Below are 6,318 nucleotides of genomic sequence, written 5' to 3'. Positions count from 1 at the left end.
TTATTCGTGGGAGTGGGAAAAGGCTTCGATCATATATTTCTGAGAACGGGTAGAGTGACCGGATGCTACCCCGGTAGTCACTCATGCTAAGGCGCTTGGAATTTCGCTATCCTATCGTTTTGTTTAGTCGGATTTCATCTGTGACATTCCCCCCTTCTTAGATTGAACTTGGTCCCTCAAGTTTTCTTCAGAAGATTTTTGTGGAATCGGACTCGGCGTGGCTTGAAAATCACAGCTGATTCCTCTTCTTCTTCGAGGTGGTATGAGTTGGTCGGGATATAGATGTCGGATGTTGCGACCGGGGCGCTTGGTGCTGGTGCGGATGTCCCATTATGGCTGTTGATTACGGTTTCATTTCTGCAGCAAAATAAATTGATACATAAACTATTCGGTATACATTTGAATACTCCTATCTTGTTTAATCCGTATATATCTAGCATGCCTGATGCTATGTACCCCAATATCTGGAGCGTGGTTAGCACCCAATACTGTATACTTTTGATTCTATGTTCGAAATTAAGAGTTTTTATCTCGTCGCCTATTTTATACATCGTGGTCTTATAGTCTTGTAAATTATCTATTACCTTTGATGCTCGCTCGAGTTTGTCTAACAGATTAGTGAAGCTATCGTTTGTTTTGAGCGCTAGGGTTTTAGTTTTGATTTCGCATTTGACTTCGTTTTTTGTCTCGAGTATACCCATGTGTTCATCTTTGTACAATATATCGCAGGAAGTGTTGGATCTTATGATCGAGGGCTTGTCAAGTTTTTGCAAGGTGTGTTTCGTTTGGCAAATTGTGCCCATTTCTATCGGGTTTGCCGGTATTGCGATGTAGCTGTTGCCAGTTCTGAGCGATATAAAGCTAATGTCTTCAATCTTAAACACAGTTATTTGACAATGTTCGATAGGAGGTTTGAAGTTTATTATTTCGCTGTCATGGATTGGTGGTGTTTGTTTGCATATAGTGGTTCCGGCTCGATTCTTACAAAGTTTGTCGATATATTCGATATCAGTGTTCATAAATGAAAGTCCAGAAGTTAAATATATTTGATGCTGGACTACTGGAGCCAAAAATACTCCATTTCTCTTACTCGGAATAGGATATACCTGTAATATATTCCATTCCGTGTTAGAGACTAAAGGTACTATGATTTTAATATCACTGATGTCGAGTATAAACTGAAACTGTTCGGTTTTGGCAGAGATAGCGGTGTTGCACATCTGGTTGTCTATCGCTTTGGTGTAGTTTTCTATAAATTCATCGGGGTCGAGTATTTGTGGGCTAATTATTCCGTGTTGCCTAATATTATGACGTTAAGTATCTTGTCTAACTGAAAGTTTAAAGTTTGCATCGCGGCATCGAGTTTCACAATCATTTTAAGCATAAATCTATCGATATTTGCCTGCTGTTGTTGTTTTAATACATCGTTATATGATTTCTCCAGGTGGTTTAGGTTTTCCGAGTTTACAATTTTCCTAATAAGTGCTGTTTGATTAGCTATTGCAGTCTTGATTTTATTGTTGTCATCGAATAGTTTGTCCATGTTTTGGTTTATGAGTGTAAGATCGTCATTGTCACGGTGGTCATGAGAACGCAACGAAAGGATGGTTATGCCTCACATACCTTGGTCAGCAAAATGATGGCTAAGCAGTAATAGAAACCCTATGTGACCGGCATCCAGCGATAGCCCCTCCACAGGAGCCGGGTCCTTGATATAAAAAAGTACCTCTCGAGTCGTTGTAAGAACATTCTTTTCTGTGCTGTTTGACCATTCTGTATTGTTACTCTGTCAGTGTTCAATAAATTTTCTAATAACAATCAAAATTTAAGTACGAATTTCTCACCTTGCGTGCGGAACGTGAAATTACCCCGAATCGACGTGACAAAATTGGCGATCCCGCCAGGATCCATTCATCGCATCAAGAGGAAACTTCAACGGGAACTCTACGGATTCTACAGCGAAGGACCACGGTCACCTCCTTGATCAAAAGAAGGATCTGCAAAGAATCTCGGTAAGCTGGCTTTCGTACATTATCGAAACCGTAAGCCTGAAATACGTTCTGAAGATAGTGACTCTTCTTCCGCCGAAAGTGTCATATTTCTCAGCATGAACCCAACTGACAAGAGTACCGCTAAACAAAACGAACTAATCGCTACCCTGATTGAACAATTTGAAAGCCTAACTCACGAGTTTAGAAGCTTTAGAAACAGCACCGATCAAAACATTAAAAACATAAAAGAATTTGCGGAAACTAGCGATAGAAATCGCTCTAAAGAAATACGCGATCTTGCAAAAACCATGGAAATAAAATACGACAACGAGACTGACCAGTCGCAAATAAACGCCCATTTAGAAACCGCTGCTGATAACGTAACGGATGACGAAACTGACGGACCGAACACGTCACAAAGACCACGAGCCGCATCTAGCCGCGCCGCGATTAAACCAATAAACAACTACAACGAAGATCGAGGGCTCGAGGCAGATAAGGCCATACGAACTGTCGAGACACTACGTGGTCAAGATGACGTAGGCGTTGAAGATTTCATCTTATCGGTCCGCAAAGCAAGAGCTAGGTGCAAGGCAAGTGACAGAGAGCTATTATTAGATCTCATACTGATCGAAAAGATTACCGACAACGCGAAACGAAACATACGATATCTAAAAATCAACTCGTTCGAAGACTTATATTCATGCTTAAGACAACACGTATTAACACCAACAACTATTAGCAACTGTAGGGACAAATTAAAGAATTTAAAACAAGGGGCAACAGAAAGTGTACAATCTTTTAACTCCAGATTCCGACAACAGCTAAACGAATTAAATTATGCAGTCCAAAACGAAAACCGCACACCAACAGAACGACGCGTAGCTATAGATATTGAAGAACGCGAAGCACTTAAAACATATTTGCTCAACTTACGATACGAGATAGGACAGATGGTGGTATCTAGCGATCCAAAGAACCTGAACCTTGCCCAACGACTAGCAGCTGATAGAGAACAATGGTTACGAGAAGCAAATCGTGTTGCCAACCGCCCAAAGAATCAATCTCACAACATTACATTAGTATCCAAGCGAACTACTACCGATTCACAGCCACAAACTTCTGCTCAGCTACCTGGCCGACCATTAGACGACCGCATGAAACCGAAGTGTCCAAAGTGTTTACGAATTGGACACACAGCCGAAAAATGCTACTCTCGAAATTTTCCATTTGCCAGCCAAGGAAAGATTCCACCTCGAGTAAACCAAACAACGGAGAACCCAGAGGAAGCTTACCTCGAGTTAACTGCACCACCACCGGAAGATTACTATCAATCGTACTGCAACGAAGAGACGGAGGAAGAGCCAGATTCCTCATCGATACCGGAGCAGGAATCAACCTTATAAAAGAAAAAGCCTCACTAAACGTCCAAACTTCTAACCCAAAAACCTTCCTAATGGGAAGTGACAAACATACCACTAACAAAATTTGCAATTTAACCATGCTCAAGAAAAATCATCAATTCTACGTAGTCCCTAACAACTTTCCCCTAATCGAAGATGGAATAATCGGACTCCCATTCCTTACAAAGTATCAATACAGCGTCACTAACAATAAACTAACCTTGGACGAAATTATATTACCATTCCAGGAAACCGATAGCAAGATAAGACCAGGCGAAACTCTAATCTCAGCCCAATACATCGAAGGAAAGCCCACAACAGTATGTTTCATCAACACTGGTAAGCAAATCTGTCACATTACAAACGAAATAGAGAAACCCGAAAAACTAAGCCAAATTAATAAATTCGCACAAATAATACGTACCAAACATATTGATCCAGAACTTCGAGAACCCCTTGAGAAAATCCTCATCAATTACTTAGACGTTTTTAATATGGAAACAGACTCATTACCATGTACCAACTTGACAGAACATACAATCACACTCAAGACAGACAAACCTATAAACATCAAATCTTATAGACCGCCCGAATGTCATAAAAAGGAAATCGAGACTCAAATCAACGACATGTTAGACAAACAAATCATAGAACCATCGGACAGTCCATATAACGCACCAATTTGGGTAGTTCCAAAAAAATTAGATGCATCAGGCAAACAAAAATGGAGAATCGTTATAGATTTTAGAAAATTAAACGAGCAAACAGACCAAGACGCGTATCCTTTACCAAATTCGGACGAAATACTCGAGCACTTAGGCAAAGCTAAATTTTTCTCGGCCCTAGACCTCTCGTCAGGATTTCACCAGATACCTATGGAGCAAAATTCCAAAAAATATACTGCATTCTCAACCCCACAAGGTCACTTCCACTATAATCGCATGCCCTTCGGCTTTAAAAACGCACCGGCGACGTTTCAACGTATGATGGATACCGCGCTACGGGGGTTAATAGGAAATAACTGTTTCGTATACCTGGATGACATTATAATATTCGGGAGCACCATCCAAGAACATAACCGAAATCTAGCCATTATACTAGACAGACTACAAAATTTAGGATTAAAAATACAACCGGACAAATGCGAATTTTTGAAACCGGAATTAGAATACTTAGGACACGTAGTAACAAAGGAAGGAGTAAAGCCTAATCCCAAAAAGATTCAAGCCGTGAAAGACTTTAAAACACCAAAGACCGCGACCCACATAAAGTCATTCTTAGGACTCGTTGGATACTATAGAAAATTTATACGTAATTTTTCTAAAATCGCAAAACCATTGACAGATCTCACAAAAAAGGACACTCCATTCTACTGGACCGATAGACAACAACTTGCATTTGACACACTAAAACAAAAACTCTGCGAAGCCCCTGTACTACAATATCCAGACTTTGACAAAACATTCACATTAACAACAGACGCAAGTAACGAAGGGTTAGGAGCAATACTCTCCCAAGACGGACATCCATGCTGTTATATATCCCGAACTTTGAACCCTCCTGAAAAGAATTATTCCACAACCGAGAAAGAGTTATTAGCAATAGTATGGTCAATCAAAAGACTAAGACAATACCTACTTGGTAGAAAATTTAAAATTCAAAGCGATCATCAAGCCTTGAAATGGTTAAAGAATGTTAAAGACCCCTCATCGAGACTCATGCGATGGCGTTTGAGACTCGAGGAGTACGATTATGAAATCGAATACAAAAAAGGAAAAGAAAATACAGCTGCAGATGCTCTATCCCGATTGTATCCTATCACTAATGAAGAAATCCAACCCAATGTAGAAAACCCGGACTATTATGACGAGTATATAGACTGGAAAATCAATATCACCCCAGCTCCGATAACCCAAAAACCTAACAGACCACACTTTAAACAAATTACAAAGACCGAACTGGGAGACTTTAACGAACAGCATTGGTTGCGTCAATTAACCAAACACTTTATTAAACACCGAACCGGACGCTTAAAAATAGGAATAAACGACAATAGCTTCAGCACGTTAGAAAAGGTAAATATTCAACTCATGCTAAGGTTTCTAACAACTAGATTCCCTCAAATTAAATTAATATTTGGACAAGATCCGCCAGTAGACTACGATAACGAACAAAAACAAACGATACTACGCGAAAATCATAACGAATTAGTAGGACACTTAGGTATACACCGCACCGTGAAACGAATACAAGAGCACCATCACTGGACAAACCTAGAACAAGACGTTACAGAATTCATACAAAACTGCGAAACCTGCCAACGAGAAAAGCTAAATCGTATCAGGGCCAAGGAACAACCTATGATAACTGACACACCGCTTAATCCTAATGACAAAATCGCAATGGACATATTCGGACCTCTCACCAAAACCAAACGGGGCAATCAGTTTATCCTGTCTATCCAAGATCAATTAACCAAATATCTCATCCTCATACCCTTAAAAGACCAAACAGCCAACTCAATCATTAACGAACTTTTGGATCACTATGTGTACATATTTTCCGCACCAAAAAGTATTCTGACGGACATGGGACGAAATTTCGTATGTAAATTGATGGACACATTTGAAAGGGCTTTCAAAATCCGACACATAAAAACCACTTCTTTCCATCCACAATCTAACGGATCCCTTGAACGAACGCATGCCGTAGTAAAGGACCTTATTCGAACTTGTACGACCGACCGACAGAACGACTGGGATGAAAACTTAAAATTAATATGCATGGGATATAATACTTCAGTACACGAGACGACCGGACATACCCCATTCGAACTAACATTTGGACGACAAGCTAACATGCCATCCTCAATATCAACCACTCCTAGCCTAACCAGAGAACAATTGTTTAACCTCTGGAAAAAT

Source organism: Bombus vancouverensis, chromosome 17 (assembly GCF_051014615.1).
Source record: "Bombus vancouverensis nearcticus chromosome 17, iyBomVanc1_principal, whole genome shotgun sequence".
NCBI lineage: Eukaryota > Metazoa > Arthropoda > Insecta > Hymenoptera > Apidae > Bombus > Bombus vancouverensis.
This window is presented reverse-complemented; position numbering follows the sequence as displayed.